Source organism: Pleurodeles waltl, chromosome 8, assembly GCF_031143425.1.
Source record: "Pleurodeles waltl isolate 20211129_DDA chromosome 8, aPleWal1.hap1.20221129, whole genome shotgun sequence".
In the NCBI taxonomy this organism is placed as follows: domain Eukaryota; kingdom Metazoa; phylum Chordata; class Amphibia; order Caudata; family Salamandridae; genus Pleurodeles; species Pleurodeles waltl.
Window position 1 is genome coordinate 1218912392 of NC_090447.1, and position 18989 is coordinate 1218931380.

Here is an 18989-nt window from a genome sequence, read left to right on the forward strand (position 1 = left end):
TTGCCATATGATTTTATAATGTTCCTGATATAGGCCTTTATGATATTTTTTATGACAAGTGCATTTATGTATTTACTGTGATTCCTGACTACTGCTTATGTTGCAGAATCCTGAGTACTTACGTGTTCTAATGTGACTACTGCTCATTCTTGCAGGATATTAGTAACTTGTGTAATGTTCTGACAACTGCTAGGGTAGCAGGGTATTACTGACATGTAATGTTTGGTCTAATTATGTTTTGTGCAATACAGTTTATTTTTACGTATCTCAGTGTTGTGTGTACATTTTGCTTCACGTGTGTTGTGTGTGTGTTGGGCAAACCATTTACTCATTGCCTCTGGTTTAGGCCTGACTGCTCGTGCCTAGCTACCAATTGGGTGAGCAGAGGTTATCTTCGACATGTAACTCCCTTGCCCTGACTAGACTGGGTGGGTTCTGCCTGGCTTAGGTGCATACCCAGAAACCCCATTTCTAACAAAAAAAGAAATACACAAGACACTTAAGAAATGGAAATCAATTTTTAAAAATAAAGTGTATTTTGACACCACAGTGAATTTAATTCACCGGAGGGCTCTGGACATATCAAGTTTATAAGGTATAGTAAAGCAAAGCATTTTACTCAAATGCAAACTAGCATTGACATATTAAACACATTTGACACTTAGAAACTTTTTCAGCAAAAAGTTGAGCTAGTTGTATTGTGGCCAAGTAGTGTCACTTTAGGAGACCAACTCCAGTAGGTAGGCAGATGGGGGACCAGCAAGATCCTCAGAAACAGTTACCTAGCAGGTAAAGCAGACTTCAGTCAATTCCAGGCACTTTTGCAGTGTTTTTCTTTTGAAGTGGCCCGAATGCAAAGGGATATAGGATGCTGAAGATAATCAAGGATGCAGTGGATGTGTTGAGGTCTTTCAGTAGCTACACCTTGGTAGAAGAAGTAGGTGAGGTGGTCCTAGTCACAGGGTCGAAGTACACTGGGTGCTGGTAGATGCACTGGGCTACCAGTCGCCTGGTATCACGGTCGCAGTCAAATCCTTCCCTGGGCAATATCTAAGCTTTTGGGTGACCAAACTGCACTCCGACTACTCTCTTGGGCTCAACAAACTCAGGAGCAATTTTGAGCATCATGAACCGGTCCCTGGTGCTGCACAGTGGTGGTTAGCAGTGGGGTGAAGATTCTTCCAACCTGCCCCAGTAGGCCTCTCAGCTGCTGTACCCCCCTGCTGTTAAGAGGAGGTCTGCCAACTGACTCTTGGAGTCTCTTGGCTTTGGTTGGGCTCAAGAGAGGACTTCCCCAAGAGCAGGACCCAGCAGGCACAGTCCCTCATCTTTGCTAGCCACCAGGTTTAGCAGGTCCAGTCCATGCCACTGCAGCCTTTCTTCGCCCATTCCTTGGTGCCGCAGGTCAGTCCTTATTTGGCCCTTTTTTCATTCCAATCAAGATATGAGTTCTGGGAGCCAGGGGTGCCCATGATATGCTCAGAAAGTGCCCTGAGGATAGATACAGTCTGTAGCCAATGGGCTACCAGATTTTCTTCCACCTGATGACCACTTCCTGGAAAGTGTGATATCTGGCTATCCCAAGGTGCACCATTGTGTCCACTCCCAACATGGCAGAAGCCCTCTCTGAGTGTCTAGAGCTCCTTCGGCACTTTGTCATTTTTCTAGGCCTCCTCGCCTTCGGAGCCTTTTTCCCGCCGCTTTTTTGCCGCTTTTTTCCCCCTACCCGCCCTCCTCCCGCCTCCCAGCTGACCCCGCCTCCCCGGCTACCCCTTAAATGGCGGCGCTGCGAGGCCGCGCAGCGGGCGCGCCGCTGGCGCGCCAAAGGCAAGCCTAAGGCAAGCCCGTCTGCGCCCGTCCGCGCCTGGACCGCGCACAGCGCCCGAACCCCTGGCCCCCGCGCCCCCCGCCTGACCTACGACTCCGCCACCCTCGTCAACCTCAACCCCGGCCGCACTCTGGACTGCTACCGCGCCCCCCCCAAACGGACCCACGGACCCTTTACCTGCAGCAACTGTCACTTCACCTGCCTACGGACCAACACCGCTCCCGTCAAGAACGACTCCCCCGGAAGCAATCTCCACTGCATCCTGGTCAACACCCGTTCCGTCCACAGGCACGCCATCGAACTGTGGAACCTCATCAACTCTACGAACCCGGACATCGCCTTCCTCACCGAGACCTGGATGAATCCCTCCTCGGCACCCGACATCGCCATAGCCATCCCCGACGGCTACAAAATCATCCGGAAAGACCGCACCAACCGCATCGGAGGAGGCATCGCCATCGCACACAAAAACTCCATCCGCATCTCAACCAACACCGACAACTCACTCCCCGACGCCGAACATCTCCACTTCACGATCCACAGCGACCCCAAGACCACCCTCGGAGGCACCCTCATGTACAGACCACCAGGACCCCGCACCAAATTCAGCGAAGACATCGCAGACTTCGTCAACCCTCACGCACTCCCGTCCACCGACTACATCCTCCTAGGAGACCTCAACTTTCACCTGGAGAACCTCACCGACAACAACACCACCGCCTTACTGGACAGCCTCGCCAACCTGGGACTGAATCAGCCAGTCAACACCCCCACCCACTACGCCGGACACACGCTCGACCCCATCTTCTCCTCCAGCAAACACATCACCTTCAGCCACACCACCGAACTCACCTGGTCGGACCACAGCTGCGTCCACTTCATCTTCAAGAAGACCACTGTGCACCACCACACCCAGCAACCACCAAGAAGACACTGGAATCGTATCACCACGGATCAGCTCGCATCAACCCTCTCCCAGAACCGACCCATCAGCACCACCGACCCAAACGAAGCCGCCAACAACCTCACCAACTGGATCTCCGACTGCGCCAACCTCCTGGCCCCCCTGAAAACTCCAGCCAGCACCAACAACCACAAGAAAAACTCCTGGTTCACCCCCGACCTCAAGGACTCCAAGAAAGAATGCCGCGCCCGCGAGAAGACGTGGCGCCTCAACCAGACCGAAGAGAACATGTCAGCTCTCAAGGACGCCACCCGCCAACACCACCAACACCTCCGCGCCGCACGAAAAACAGCCTACCGGAACAGACTTGACAACAACGCCCACAACAGCAAGGAACTATTTGGAATCGTCAAAGAGCTCTCCAACCCGGACGCAGAAAACAACTCCATCCCTCCATCACAGGACCTCTGCGACTCCCTCGCGACCTTCTTCCACCACAAGATCACCGACATATACAACAGCTTCCCGACCACCGACGCGAACCCCCCCCCGGAACCCGCTACCGACATCACCACCATCCTCACCTGGAGCCCAACCACCACCGAGGAGACCACCCGCGTCATGAACTCGATCCACTCCGGATCCCCATCGGACCCCTGCCCGCACCACATCTACAACAAAGCCGACGACATCATCGCACCGCACCTCCGAGATGTCATCAACGCCTCCCTCACCACCGCCACCTTCCCGGAAAGCTGGAAACACGCAGAGCTCAACGCCCTCTTAAAGAAACCCACAGCAGACCCCACCAAACTCAAAAACTTCCGGCCCATCTCTCTCCTGCCGTTCCCCGCCAAAGTGATTGAGAAAATTGTCAACACTCAACTCACCAACGCCCTGGAAACCAACGACTCCCTCGACCCCACACAGTTCGGTTTCAGGACCAACCATAGCACCGAAACCGCCCTCATCGCAGCCACGGACGACATCAGAGCCCTGACCGACAAGGGTGAGACCGTGGCCCTCATACTTCTGGACCTCTCCGCAGCCTTCGACACGGTCTGCCACCGCACCCTGATACGACGCCTCAGCAACGCCGGCATCAGAGGCAAGGCCCTCGAATGGATCATCTCCTTCCTCTCCGGAAGGACTCAGAGAGTCCGCCTGCCCCCCTTCAGATCCACAGCCACGGAGATCATCTGCGGCGTACCTCAAGGATCCTCCCTCAGCCCCACTCTCTTCAACATCTACATGACCCCCCTGGCGAACATCGCACGCAAACACGGACTCGACCTAATATCATACGCCGACGACACCCAGCTCATCTTATCCCTCACAAACAACCCCACCTCAGCTAGGACCAGATTACATGAAGGAATGAAGGAAGTGGCGAACTGGACGACAGACAGCCGCCTGAAACTGAACACCGACAAGACGGAGGTCCTCATCCTCGGCCCCACTCCCACCGCATGGGACGACTCCTGGTGGCCCCCCGCCCTAGGCAGCACTCCCCAACCCACCGACCACGCGCGCAACCTCGGCTTCATCCTGGACTCATCCCTCACCATGACCAGACAGGTGAACTCGGTGACCTCGGCATGCTTCAACACCCTACGCATGCTCCGCAAGATCTTCCGCTGGATCCCCACCGACACCAGGAAGACCGTCACCCACGCCCTCGTCACCAGTCGCTTGGACTACGGGAACACCCTGTACATGGGCATCACCACCAAGCTGCTGAGGAAACTCCAACGGATCCAGAACGCTGCCGCAAGACTCATCCTGGACACCCCTCGCCACCACCACATCTCAGGACACCTGAAAAAACTCCATTGGCTCCCCGTCAACAAGAGGATCACCTTCCGACTCCTCACCCACGCACACAAAGCCCTTCACAACCTCGGACCCAAACTCATCAACAACCGCGTCTCCTTCTACACTCCTCCGCGCACTCTACGATCCGCCGGACAGGCCCTGGCAGCCATACCCCGCATCCGCAAAGCCACCGCCGGAGGAAGATCCTTCTCTTTCCTGGCACCGAAGACCTGGAACTCTCTGCCCAGCCACCTTCGCGCCATACCTGAACACCTCTCCTTCAGAAGGCAGCTCAAGACCTGGCTCTTCGAGCACTGACCCCCCCCCCCCAGCGCCTTGAGACCCTTTATGGGTGAGTAGCGTGCTTTATAAATGCGAATGATTGATTGATTGATTGCTTAGTCCAACCCAGAGGTGTGGCTACCAACAAGGCTACATGTCCCTGAAAAACAGGTTTGACTATAGGTTTTCCCTCTCCTTCCTGGGTGCCAGCTAGCCTGCCTAAACAGTGGGACTGCCAGTCTCCTAAGTGTCCCCCTTTGCTCTTCAGAGCAGCTTTAGCTTTGAAGCTTTCCTTTTGAAGAACACCTGTGTTTCTTCCTGCAGGAGGGAGGAAAAACCTCTCTCCAGCACAGGCCTCTATTGTTTCCTTTTCTGGAAGTCATTAGCACGTCTTCCTAGGTGTGCAGAAAGGTGTCTCGGGTTAAAGCCCCTTGTGTAGTGTAACTATTAAGGGCAGAAGAGATTGAAAGCAGCAAAGTGGCAACATTGTAAAAATTGCACAGCAAATCCTATCTCACACCACATCCTGTTACATTAATTTCTGCTAGAGAATCTAGTTGGGCCCAATGTAAAAGGATGTTTGATACTTTGGAGTATCCACTTTAGTTGCACCATTCAGGAGTTAGCGCAGCGGACGGGTTACCATGAAACCCTTTTCTCATCAGTGGGACGACCAAGCCTTTTCAGAGTAAAAATGTCTGTTTTGCATTTTTGCTGCCATATCATGTGAAATACATGTTTTGCCCATGAAATATACTGGGTCCTCCCTTATGGCTTAGTAAGCCTGCCGGAGGGTGCCTTACACATGTTTCTGGCGATTTATCCGTGGCAATTTATCCTTGCCTTTAATTGGCAAACTTGGGGTAGAAGTTGGAAACTGCTCTTACATTCTGCGATGACATGCTCTTACTTTCTGCGATGACATAATGAGAACTCACTCTACCTGTGTCACACCCAGTGTGGCACAACTAGTGCCGCAATACCTGGGGAGACCCTCTAACTTACCTGCCAGGGTACCTAGGGTATCATATACTAGGGGCTTATTAGTAAGCTAACTTATGCCAATTTGGTGCAAGCCAATGTAATATAGACGTTTTACGGTCACAACACCAAGGTCTGGGTAGCGGGCATAAGTGCACTCTCATAGTAGCAAAACCAGCAGCATCGGTCCAAAAACTTAGGGGTGACTTAAGCTGGTCCCTTGCAGCATAAGGGCCTGATTTAGAGTTCGAAAGATGGATTACTCCATCACAAAAGTGACGGATATCCCATCTGACGTATTACGATCTCCATAGGCCATTATGGGATCGCAATACAGTGGATGAGATAACTGTCATGTTTGTGATGGAGTAACTCCTCTCCCAAACTGTAAATCAGACCCTGAGTCTTTTATCAATGACCCTTTTGGGGGTTTGGCACCTTCGTACACAGTCTTGTCACCTCATTTGCCACACCTTAACTGTAACTTGCCACTGTACCATGCACTGTGTCATGGTAAATAATAAAATATTAGAAGTAATAAGTGTTTTAATTAATGTAATGATTTCTTATGCTATATCATATGTAATATCCAAGGAAATAGCTAGAGAGTTTTAGTTAACATAGTGTTGCATGAGCTGTCAAGACTGTGTATGCAGGTGTGCAACTGATATTAATTTTTAAAGGTTGTAGGCAACTATAAATGGGGGTAATAGCTATGAATTATAGTAATTTGAAAGGTGTGCTTAAAGTATAAATTGAACACAAAATTATAACTTTTGAGTTTCATAGTTTAAGTTGGGGTTGTCACAAACAAGAAATAAATAAGTGGCAACCACCATGTACTACCTGAGAAAGGCGGAAACTGAAACGTTGTAGTAGAAATATATTTTTGTTCTTTAATGGGATCATCTGTTTGAGTCACTTCTTTCTTATATATATATATATATATATATATATATATATATATATATATATATAAATATATAGTTATAGTTAGATAGTTAGGACCATGTTTCCATAGAAAAAGCTTTTTTTGACTTGCCTATATCTTTGGCGCGATTTGACGAACCTTCACAAAATTTTCCCAAAAAAGTGGCCCTGTGATTTGAGTTGCGCATGGAAAGTTTTGGGGTCATCTTTTAAAGGGGTCCAAGGAAAAGAGGGGTTAAAAAAAAGTTGTGTTTCCATTTTAATTCGCGTAGGACCTTTAGACATGACTACAGTCAGAACCCCTGGATGGAATGACAAGAAAGTTTGGCAGAAAGTTAGCTTTCTGTACGCAGATTAAGCTTTCGTTTATTTGAAGTAAATCTATTAAGAGGCTTAGGAGATCTTAAGGGAAAACAAATTTGTATACCTAAGGCCGCCAATCCTTCACGATGAATTCACGCGTAATGACAAGCTCATACAGAGAAATGCACAGCTCTGATTGGCCGCCAACACTTCGACCAGGAAGTGTTGCCAGCCATCTTGGGACGTGGCTTCAAAAAAGAAAAGGGTCCAGGGTAGAGACACTCAAGGCAAAAAAAGGCATTTTCTAAAAAAAAGAAAAAATGCCACAAATGTACAAAATTTGTGGCAAAAAATGTTTTAAAAAACAAGCGCAGGCTCCTGTGCTTGTTTTTTTAAAGCCCCCCGGGAGCAAAGTAGAAAATAAGCCTCCCTACTGGGCTTTTCAGTACCCCCAGGAATCAACTATCTGAGGCTTATTTTTCTTTAATGTGTGGGGGGCGTGGCGCTTCATAGCCCCCCCGTGGACCGCCACTTCGCTGGGGCTTCCTTCTATTTAGAAGCAGAAGGGCCACTCCCCCTCCCCCGTCCCCGGCGGCCCTGGGGACCACTACCTCCCTGGGGCAAACCGGAAAAAAGGAGGTCAATTTCAACCCCCCGCAGCCCTGGGGACTGCCCCCTTACCGGGGCCCCCCTCGAGAAGCCAAGGATGACTCTGGGGACCACCATCCCATAAAGTTGGCTTCTGCTATGTCCCGGGGTCCCCGCCCTCAGGACATAGCAGTTTGCTTTTTCGTCAGCTTCGACCAAGCAAAGTGCGCTTTCTGCAATTAAGAGCTGTCAAGCAGCTCTCACTAGCAGAAAGCTGAGCTTTCATCTGTCTTCCTTGCACACAAATATGGAAGACAAATGAAAACATTGCTTCCACAAGCAGGGAACTGCTATTAAAAGCGACTCCCTGCTTGGGGGAGCAATGCCGGCTCACACAGTATGCAGGGAGCCGGACAGGACAAAAGGGGCCTTGAGGCTCCCCCTGCAGTCTGGTCACTCTCTCTCTCTCTCTGTTCCACCCCTTAACGGGATGGAACAGAGAGAGAGGGACTTTAAAGCATTGTATCAACAAGATAACTGGTCAGGATGTTTTACTTACGTTTTGAAGGATGGCATTATAAAGGCACTTGTGACCTACTGATAAAGCTCTTGGCATGTCAGTCAATAGGCTGAATGCTGAAATCCTGGTAACTCATGGCAGTATGTGTGAGAAAGTAGCCTCTTTCTAGCCTTGTTACCCCCACTTTTGGCCTGTTTGTGAGTATAAGTCAGGGTGTTTTCACTGTCTCACTGGGATTATGCTAGCCAGGGCCCAGTGCTCATAGTGAAAACCCTATGTTGTCAGTATGTTTGTTATGTGCACTGGGACCCTGCTAGCCAGGACCCCAGTGCTCATAAGTTTGTGGCCTATATGTGTTCCCTGTGTGATGCCTAACTGTCTCACTGAGGCTCTGCTAACCAGAACCTCAGTGGTTATGCTCTCTTTGCTTTCCAAATTTGTCACTAACAGGCTTGTGACTAAATTTACCAATTCACATAGGCATACTGGTACACCCATACAATTCCCTAGCTTACGGGACAGAGGTACCCAGGGCATTGGGGTTCCAGGAGATCCCTATGGGCTGCAGCATTACTTCCGCCACCCATAGGGAGCTCTGACAATTCTTACACAGGCCTGCCATTGCAGCCTGCGTGAAATAACGTCCACATTATTTCACAGCCATGTACCACTGCACTTAAGTAACTTATAAGTCACCTATATGTCTAACCTTCACCTGCTGAAGGTTGGGTGCAAAGTTACTCAGTGTGTGGGCACCCTGGCACTAGCCAAGGTGCCCCCACATTGTTCAAGGCAAATTCCCCGGACTTTGTGAGTGCGGGGACACCATTACACGCGTGCACTATACATAGGTATAGCGTCACAATGGTAACTCCGAGCATGGCCATGTAACATGTCTAATATTATGGAATTGTCACCCCAATGCCATTCTGGCATTGGGGGGACAATTCCATGATCCCCTGGGTCTCTAGCATAGTACCCGGGTACTGCCAAACTGCCTTTCTGAGGTCTCCACTGCAGCTGCTGCCAACCCCTCGGACAGGTTTCTGCCCTCCAGGGGTCCAGGCAGCCCTGGCCCAGGAAGGCAGAACAAAGGACTTCCTCTGAGAGAGGGTGTTACACCCTCTCCCTTTGGAAATAGGTGTGAGGGCTTGGGAGGAGTAGCCTCCCCCAGACTCTGGAAATGCTTTGATGGGCACAGATGGTTCCCATCTCTGCATAAGCCAGTCTACACCGGTTCAGGGATCCCCCAGCCCTGCTCTGGCACGAAACTGGACAAAGGAAAGGGAAGTGACCACCCCCCTGACCTGCACCTCCCAGGGGAGGTGCCCAGAGCTCCTCCAGTGTGTCCCAGACCTCTGCCATCTTGGATTTAGAGGTGCTGGGGACACACTGGACTGCTCTAAGTGGCCAGTGCCAGCAGGTGACATCAGAGACTCCTTCTGATAGGCTTTTACCTCTGTTGGTAGCCAATCCTCCTTCCTTGGCAGCCAAACCTCCTTTCCTGGCTATTTAGGGTCTCTGCTTTGGGGAATTCTTTAGATAACGAATGCAAGAGCTCACCAGAGTTCCTCTGCATCTCCCTCTTCACCTTCTACCAAAGGATAGACGCCTGACTGCTCCAGTATATGGTACTGAGGTACCCAGGGTATTGGAGTTCCAGGAGATCCCTATGGGCTGCAGCATTTCTTTTGCCACCCATAGGGAGCTCTGAATATTCTTACACAGGCCTGCCACAGCAGCCTGAGTGAAATGATGTCCACATTATTTCACAGCCATTTACCACTGCACTTAAGTAACTTATAAGTCACCTATATGTCTAACCTTCACCTGGTAAAGGTTGGGTGCAAAGTGACTTAGTGTGTGGGCACCCTAGCACTAGCCAAGGTGCCCCCACATCGTTCAGGGCAAATTCCCTGGACTTTGTGAGTGCGGAGACACCATTTCACGTGTGCACTATACATAGGTCACTACAGATGTATAGCGTCACAATGGTAACTCCGAACAGGGCCATGTAACATGTCTAAGATCATGGAATTGTCACCCCAATGCCATTTTGGCATTGGGGAGACAATTCCATGATCCCCCGAGTCTCTAGCACAGACCCGGGTACTGCCAAACTACCTTTCCCGGGGTTTCACTGCAGCTGCTGCTACTGCCAACCCCTCAGATAGGTTTCTGCCCACCTAGGGTCCAGCCAGGCCTGGCCCAGGAAGGCAGAACAAAGGACTTCCTCAGAGAGAGGGTGTTACACCCTCTCCCTTTGGAAAAAGGTGTCAGGGCTGGGGAGGAGTAGCCTCCCCCAGCCTCTGGAAATGCTTTGATGGGCACAAATGGCGCATAAGCCAGTCTACACCGGTTCAGGGATCACCCAGCCCTGCTCTGGCGCGAAACTGGACAAAAGAAAGGGGAGTAACCACTCCCCTGACCTGCACCTCCCAGGAGAGGTGCCCAGAGCTCCTCCAGTGTGCTCCAGACCTCTGCCATCTTGGAAACAGAGGTGTTGCTGGCACACTGGACTGCTCTGAGTGGCCAGTGCCATCACGTGACGTCAGAGACTCCTTCTGATAGGCTCTTACCTGTGTTACTAGCCTATCCTCCTTCCTAGGTAGCCAAACCTCCTTTTCTGGCTATTTAGGGTCTCTGCTTTGGGGAATTCTTCAGATACCAAATGCAAGAGCTCACCAGAGTTCCTCTGCACTTCTCTCTTCACCTTCTGCCAAAGGATCGACCGCTGACTGCTCAGGACGCCTGCAAAACCGCAACAAAGTAGCAAAGACAACTACTGCAACCTTGTATCGCTGATCCTGCTGCCTTCTCGACTGTTTCCTGGTGGTGCATGCTCTGGGGGTAGCCTGCCTCCTTTCTGCACCAGGAGCTCTGAAGAAATCTCCCGTGGGACGACGGAATCCTCCCCCTGCAACCGTAGGCAACAAAAAGACTGCATCACCGGTCCTCTGGGTCCCCTCTCAGCACGACGAGCGTGGTCCCTGGAACTCCGCAACTCTGTCCAAGTGACTCCCACAGTCCAGTGACTCTTCAGTCCAAGTTTGGTGGAGGTAAGTCCTTGCCTCCCCACGCTAGACTGCATTGCTGGGTACCGCGTGATGTGCAGCTGCTCCGGCTCCTGTGCACTCTTCCAGGATTTCCTTCGTGCACAGCCAAGCCTGGGTCCCCGACGCTCTAACCTGCAGTGCGCAACTTTCTGAGTTGTCCTCCGTTATCGTGGGACTCCCTTTTGTGTCTTCGGGTGGATTCCGGTTCACTCCTCTTCCAAGTGCCTGTTCCGGTACTTCTGCGGGTGCTGCCTGCTTCTGTGAGGGATCCCTGACTTGCTGGGTGTCCCCTCTGTCTCCTCATCCAAGTGGCGACATCCTGGTCCCTCCTGGGCCACAGCAGCATCCAAAAACCCTAACCGCGACCCTTGCAGCTAGCAAGGCTTATTTGCGGTCTTTCTGCGTGGGAACACCTCTGCAAGCTTCTTCACGACGTGGGACATCCATCCTCCACAGTGGAAGTTTCTAGCCCTCTTCGTTCTTGCAGAATCCATAGCTTCTACCATCCGGTGGCAGCTTCTTTGCACCCTCAGCTGGCATTTCCTGGGCATCTACCCACTCTCAACATTGTCGCGACTCTTGGACTTGGTCCCCTTGTTTCACAGGTACTCAGGTCTGGAAATCCACTTTGGTTGCTTTGCTGGTGTTGGTCTTCCTTGCAGAAACCCCCTATCACGACTTCTGTGCTCACTGGGGGTTATAGGTGCACTTTACACCTACTTTTCAGGGTCTTGGGGTGGGCTATTTTTCTAACCCTCAATGTTTCCTTACAGTCCCAGCGACCCTCTACAAGCTCACATAGGTTTGGGGTCCATTCGTAGTTTTAGTTCCAAAAAAAGTAGTATTTTAATTCTAACTCCATACAGGCAATAAAAAGTGACATTCAACTGCAACAACACAATTTCCTTGAGGTCAGAGTTCTAGTAGTTGTGAGGTGAATCCCCGTCCTATCCTCCCTCGTACAAAGTGCTCAGGGTTATTCCCAATTCACTGGTGGTGACATCAAAGAATGCAAACTATTAGGCCATACTGAAGAGTTCTCCCTTCTGACCTCTTAGAAATCTTTTTAAAAGTGTGTATGGTGTTGCAGCACCATTTGCAGCAAGTTCTTTTGTGGCCCAACTGGCCTAGTTTTCGTCTTATCCACTCTTGCAGCACAGAAAGGTTCAGCAATGCAGTGATCATCTTCAAAAGGGCACAGAAGTCTTGCTCAGTTTGGAGTGATCCAGCTGCTTGCAGCCCATGCACCAGCAACCAAGGCTATCTCACTGGAGCGACACTGTCGGAGGTCTCTCAGATGTTGGTGTAGCTAAGAAGAAGTGATGAGTTGACTTGGTTCAACGAGGGTGGCAAATCCTTTCCCCATCTCCCAACTGTACCCAGCGAGGAGGTGACCGTGTCCACAGCACCTCAGTCAGTTCCCCTTGGTAAGCACTTAAAAGAAGCTCTATCGCAGTGAGGGCCCATTACACGAGTAACAGCATCAGCGTGAATCATTTGGCAACATTGGTACCAGTAGTCCTTCCTGGCAAAGTTCAGAAGTCTCCTGAATAAATTCTGTATATTTTTTTTCAAAATGCGGCCCCTTGAAGATACCAAATTCTAGAGCAGGGGTCTCCAAACTACAGCCCGCTGGCCACATCTGGCCCTCGACAATATTTTATTCAGCTCTCTGTTGTTTTCAAAAGCAGCGGATTCTGATGTTCAAAGGGAAATATGTATCCAACTCCTTTGGCAGCCTATAGGTGGCAGCACAGCCCCTTGAATCTTCTCAGCTGTTAATTTTTAACCAGCCATGTCCTGCATGCCAGATCTTTAATAAATGCAAGTTACTAGTGGAGATAATCCACGCTGCAGAAAACTCCAAATGTCAGAATTGTATAGAAAGGAGCAGACTGAATTATTTTTGTAAGACCTTTATTAATGCTTCAAGTTTATTTTCAATTTCTTTGTTTTGTTTTACTGAAGTTATTTCTTGGCGTGTGTTTATTTTTCTTACTGTGTGTTACAAAGTTGGGCAAAATCAAATTTCATGTAAATTTGTAAATTTTCATCGTTGAAATAAATTAAAAGATAAATAGACAACATTTATTATCTACAGTTAAGTAATTGATCATTTTGTCAGAGCATTTGCTAATTTTTGACATTTCTACTCACTATATACCAATTTTCAGTTTAAGCCCTGTGTTGTTTCTTTGTAATTGTTACATATCTCTTTTGTTCTAAATCATATCATGCTGATTGCAAAAATGATCCAAGTAAACTTTATTAATTCATTCAAGTTTTATTCATTCATTTATAAAAACTAATTTTTTCAGCCTGTGTATGTATGTAAAATGTGCAAAGTGGCCCTTGTACTGAAAAGTTTGGAGACACCTGTTCTAAAGGATTAATTCCTTAAAAATGCAGATTCGTGTATTCTATCTTACAGTGTCAGTCAGACCTATGAGCAAGTACTACAATTGGGGAAAAATAGCATTTGCATTCATGTTAGCACACTGCTCCCTCTATTGGCTAGGTGTAAATTCTACTTGTTCCTGTTTTCACACAGGGCGTCACCATAAGTGGGCAATTTGTGAGGGGGAAAAAAGGCACTAGATGTTCGGTGCCTTTGTATCTGACTTTTTTTTAACCTGTAATGAACTTTTCGGTCTAGATGCCTGTGCCTTCTCTACAGTAAGGATGTATACCTTTTTCTTGTTTTAGTGTTTGTTGAGGCTTATATAAGAATCCTTTACCATATGGCACTCTTCAACTCTGTTTTACAATGTTTCACTGTTGGCATTTTACCGCTAGTTTTGTATATCACTTTTACATATTTATGGTTAGTTTCTTATCTTGACGGTACTCCATTTCATGTTTTTTTTTCATGGAAGTAGTTTTCATTTCAGTTATTTATTCTTTAATATAATTGCAAATCTAATTGATAAACCCGAATGCCCACAATTCTCATGAATTGATTTGTTTCTTCTATAAAAAGGGTAGAACTTACTGCGCTCTTCTTTCTTGCGGAGTTGCTGTTGCTGAAAAAAAAAGGAGAATCATGTTACACTTCACATCCAGGGTGGAGCATGCATTTACTAGTACATGAGTGTAAAGTTATGTATGTATGCATGCACAATACCTAAGCATCAGACAGAAGGATTCAGGATGCTGCGTAAGAGTACAGATATAGCCACATTTATAATGCGCCCCGTAAACATCTTGTAGAGACTTTTTCTAACTCTAGCAGAGAAGGAGTAACCAAAGTTAAGTAACTTGTTCATCTGACATAGACTTCTTGCCGCAGATTCCTTAACTTAGAATAGATACCCAAGCAATGCCTCCCCAGAGATGGGTCTGTGAACAGAATAGACCAGGAGGTCTGAGAGGACTGAGCAGGCTAAATGCCCATTATGACAGACCTGACTGTCCAGGCAGTAGTGTTTGGTAAACGTGTACAAAGACGTACACAATGCCGCCTGAAAGATGCCCAGGACAGGGATTGTGTGAGCTAAAGCAGTGATCGTAGCCTTGGCTCTGGTGGAAGGAGCATGCATGACTTTAGAGGTTGTTTCTTGGCCTATGCTTAGCAGATGTTAATGCAGAACACAGTCCATTGTTAGATGATCCATTTCTGCTCAGCCTTTCCTTTCTATGCCCCAATATTCACAATGTCCACCAAGAACTCTCTGTTACGAGCAATGTAAAGCGACAATACTCTTTTTGCTCTAGTTGATCGAGTCTCTCCTTTATTTGGAAGGGTAAGGCGGAGCAGAGAAGGTAGTCAATATGATGGTCTGGTCTATGTGAAAGGTTGGCATCAGTTTTGGAAAGAAAGAAGCACAGGTTTTCACCACCAGTTTGTCTGGGAAAAATTGTGTGTAAGCAGGGTGCACAGAAAACGCTTGCAGTTCACTAACCTTCCTGGATGATGTAAGGACCAGTAGAAAGACAGTTTTTATGGTCAACAAATGAAGAGCATAATTGTGTGAAGCCTTGAAGAGCGCACACATAAGGAAAGTTAAAACTTGGTTCAGGTACCAATGGGGCATGATGAAGGGTTTTGAAGGGAACAAATATGTTGTAGCCATTTGAGAAAACTAATCACAACTGGTGACAAACAGGGAGGGCTGATCCAACAACCACAAGAAAACAATATTGATGAACGGTATCCTTTAACAGTGCTCAGAGCAAAACATTGTTTGGTCTATTAGAGAACAAGCAACAAAATCTGAGACAAAGATGCAAACGGGGGATCAACATTTTTGGAAGCACACCAAGCTACAAATTTGTCCCAACAGCAGGCTTTTAATGTTTTGGTTGATGGACGCTTGGCCGCCAGAATGACATCACAGACTTCAGAAAGGAGGTGAAAAGGTATCAACTGCTGCTGATTAATCTCCATGCAAGAAGGTGGAAGTCTGATGCTCATGTTGAGGAGCTTGGGATACTATACTCTGCCTAATCAGTAGCCACACGGATGGCTTGTGCCTAAGCTCCATCTGAGTTGAAAAGCATCTCTGAATGAGTCTTGCCTTGGAAACTCCACCGAGCAGAAGAACTGAGATTACACGTTCTCTGCAGTGGCAAAGAGATCTAACCAAGGTTGCCTTTAATATGTGAAGTTAACTTGCACCACCTCCGGTTGGAGGAACCATTTGTGTTCTGTTAGGCATTAATGGCTCTGGTAATCAGAGTGTCTACTAGATGTTGAACCCCCAGGGAAAGCCCAAGCGTGCCAGCCATGTAAAGACAAAAGGCCTCCTCACACAAGGTCCACTGGGACCAGGTGGGAAAGATTCAGGTCCCACTACAGAGCCCGCAGAACCCAATGGGCATGTGTCAACAACATGATGCAGTGGGTCTTGAGACCCAGCAGCCTCATTGTCAGTCTCACTAAAATCCAGGAGAGAGACTGAAACATCAGAATCATAGCCCACAAATCCTGGACTCGTCATTCTGAAGGAAAGGCCCAAAAGAACGAGTTACTTACCTTCGGTAACGACTTTTCTGGTGGATACATTAGCTACCTGTGGATTCCTCACCTAATGAATACTCCCATTGCACCAGCATTCAACGGAAATCTTCTTCCTAGCTTCTGCACTTCGACGAGGACGTCATAATTGCCCACGCGACGCCGTCTGACGTCATAGAGGCAATAAGAGGTCCTCGCTGACATGCCGACGCCAGTACCAACATTTATTTACGTGCCTGAGAATAATAGGCCATTGAGATAAAAGAACAAATAGCAATATTTAATGATATTCCAAATAAATACATCATCCTAAGAACTTAATTCATCCTTTTTCTTTCTTTTTTTTTTTTTTCTAAAAACAAATGAATAAATATATGAACAATATATATACATATAAACATATATACAAAATATATACAAGTCCTCAAAACCAAGAGGAGCACACCCAAGAACAACTTGGTTAGACCAGACAGGCAACGGGGAGGCGGGTGGGACCGTGAGGAATCCACAGGTAGCTAATGTATCCACCAGAAAAGTTGTTACCGAAGGTAAGTAACTCATTCTTCTGATGGATACAACTACCTGTGGATTCCGCACCTAATGAATAGAGTCCCAAAGCAGTACCGCACTCGGTGGTGGGTGCCTGAATGGTCAAACCAAGAAATCCTGCAGCACCGACCGTGCAAAATGGCCATCCCTTCTGACCTCAGAGTCCAAGCAGTAGTGCTTCACAAAAGTGTGAAGGGATGACCAAGTTGCTGCCTTACAGATGTCAACCACAGGAAAGAGGCTGACTTAGCTCTGGTGGAATGAGCTCTTATACCATCAGGAGGTTCTTTCTTTGCTAACGAGTCACACATTTTAATGCAAAGAACAACCCACCTGGAGAGTGTTCTCTTGTGGACTGCCTCTCCTCTTTCCCATGTACCCGATGAAGAGCTGATCCTCCAGCCTGAAATCCTTCGTTCTATCCATATAAAAGCTTAGCGCCCTCCTAGGATCTAAGCAGTGAAGTCTCTCTTCTTCCTTTGAAGGATGAGGCGGAGGATAAAACGTGGAAAGAGTAATCGTTTGGGCCATATGAAAGGGTGAAACAACCTTCGGTAGGAAAGCAGCCTTGGTCCTCAACACCACCTTATCCCCATAAAAAGATGTATAAGGGGGCTTCACAGATAGAGCTTGCAACTCACTCACCCTCCTTGCAGAAGTAATTGCAACCAGAAAAAACGTCTTTAGGACCAATAATCTTATGGGGCAAGAGTGCATGGGCTCAAAAGGGGACCCCACAAGGAAAGTTAGAACCAAATTTAAATCCCATTGAGGCATAACAAAAGGAGTAGGAGGGTATTTATTAACAAGACCTTTCAAGAATCTAAGTACTATAGGGGATTTGAACAAAGAAGGCTGGTCTGGAAGGCAAAGAAAGGCTGAAAGAGCAGACAAGTACCCCTTAACCGTAGCCACTGCACAACCCTTCTGTGCTAGAGACAATGCAAAAGATAAAACATCTGACAAGTGAGCACATCAGGGATCAATCTGCCTCTCTCCACACCAAACCACACATTTAGACCACCTCTTAGCGTAGATAGATTTAGTGGAGTGTCGCCTGGCCGCTAAGGTAACATCCACTACATCAGGCGGGAGAGAGAAAGAACTCAGGTTGCCTTGTTCAATCTCTAGGCATGAAGGTGCAGGTTCTGGAGGTGGGGGTGTAAAACCTGCCCCTGCAACTGCGAGAGGAGGTCTGCCCTGAGAGGGAGAAGGAGCGGAGGGCAGAGAGAGAGTTGGAGAAGGTCCGTGTACCATACCCTCCTTTGCCAATCCAGAGCTATTAAGATGACTTGGGCCCAGTCTTGGCGTATTTTCCTCAAAACTCGAGGAATCAAAGGTATGGGGGGAAACGCGTAAAGCAACTGGTCGCACCAGGTCATCTGGAGCGCGTCCCCCAATGCTCCTTGTAGCGGATACTGGAGGCTGCAGAATAACGGGCAGTGCGAGTTCTCCCGAGTGGCAAACAGATCTATCCAAGGAAACCCCCACATCTGGAAGATTAGACGGACTTGATCCGGATGGAGGTGCCACTCGTGATCGGCCGAGAAATGGCGACTGAGACTGTCCGCACGTACGTTCAAGACTCCGGCCAGATGATTTGCTACCAAGCAAATCTGATGGTCCTTTGCCCAGGACCATAGTCGAAGAGCTTCTCTGCAGAGAAGGTACGACCCTACCCCTCCCTGTTTGTTTATATACCACATCGCGGTAGTATTGTCTGTCAGGACCTGAACCAACTGACCGCGAAGGGATGGGAGGAAGGCCTTGAGAGCCAGACGTACAGCCCGTAACTCCAACAGATTTATATGAAACATCTGTTCTACTGGAGACCAAAGACCTTTGATCTCCAGGTCCCCCAGATGAGCTCCCCACCCTAGAGTGGAAGCATCCGTTATTACTGTGGCCACAGGTGGAGGTTTCGAGAACGGTCTTCCTCAGGAAAGATTGCCGTCCGCAATCCACCATTTCAAATCTGTGGCAGCATCTCTGGAGATCCTCACCGAGCCTTCGAGATATCCTTTGTGTTGAGACCACTGCCTTCGGAGGCACCACTGAAGAGCCCTCATGTGCCAGCGAGCATGTGTTACCAACAGTATGCAAGAAGCAAACAGACCGAGCAGATGTAGGACCTTGAGGACCGGAATAACCGCTTGAATTCGAAACATTGGAACCAACGCCTGAATGTCCTGAATCCGCTGAGGCGGAGGAAAGGCTTGATTCAATGTTGTATCCAGTACTGCCCCTATGAACAGGAGGCGCTGTGAGGGCTCTAG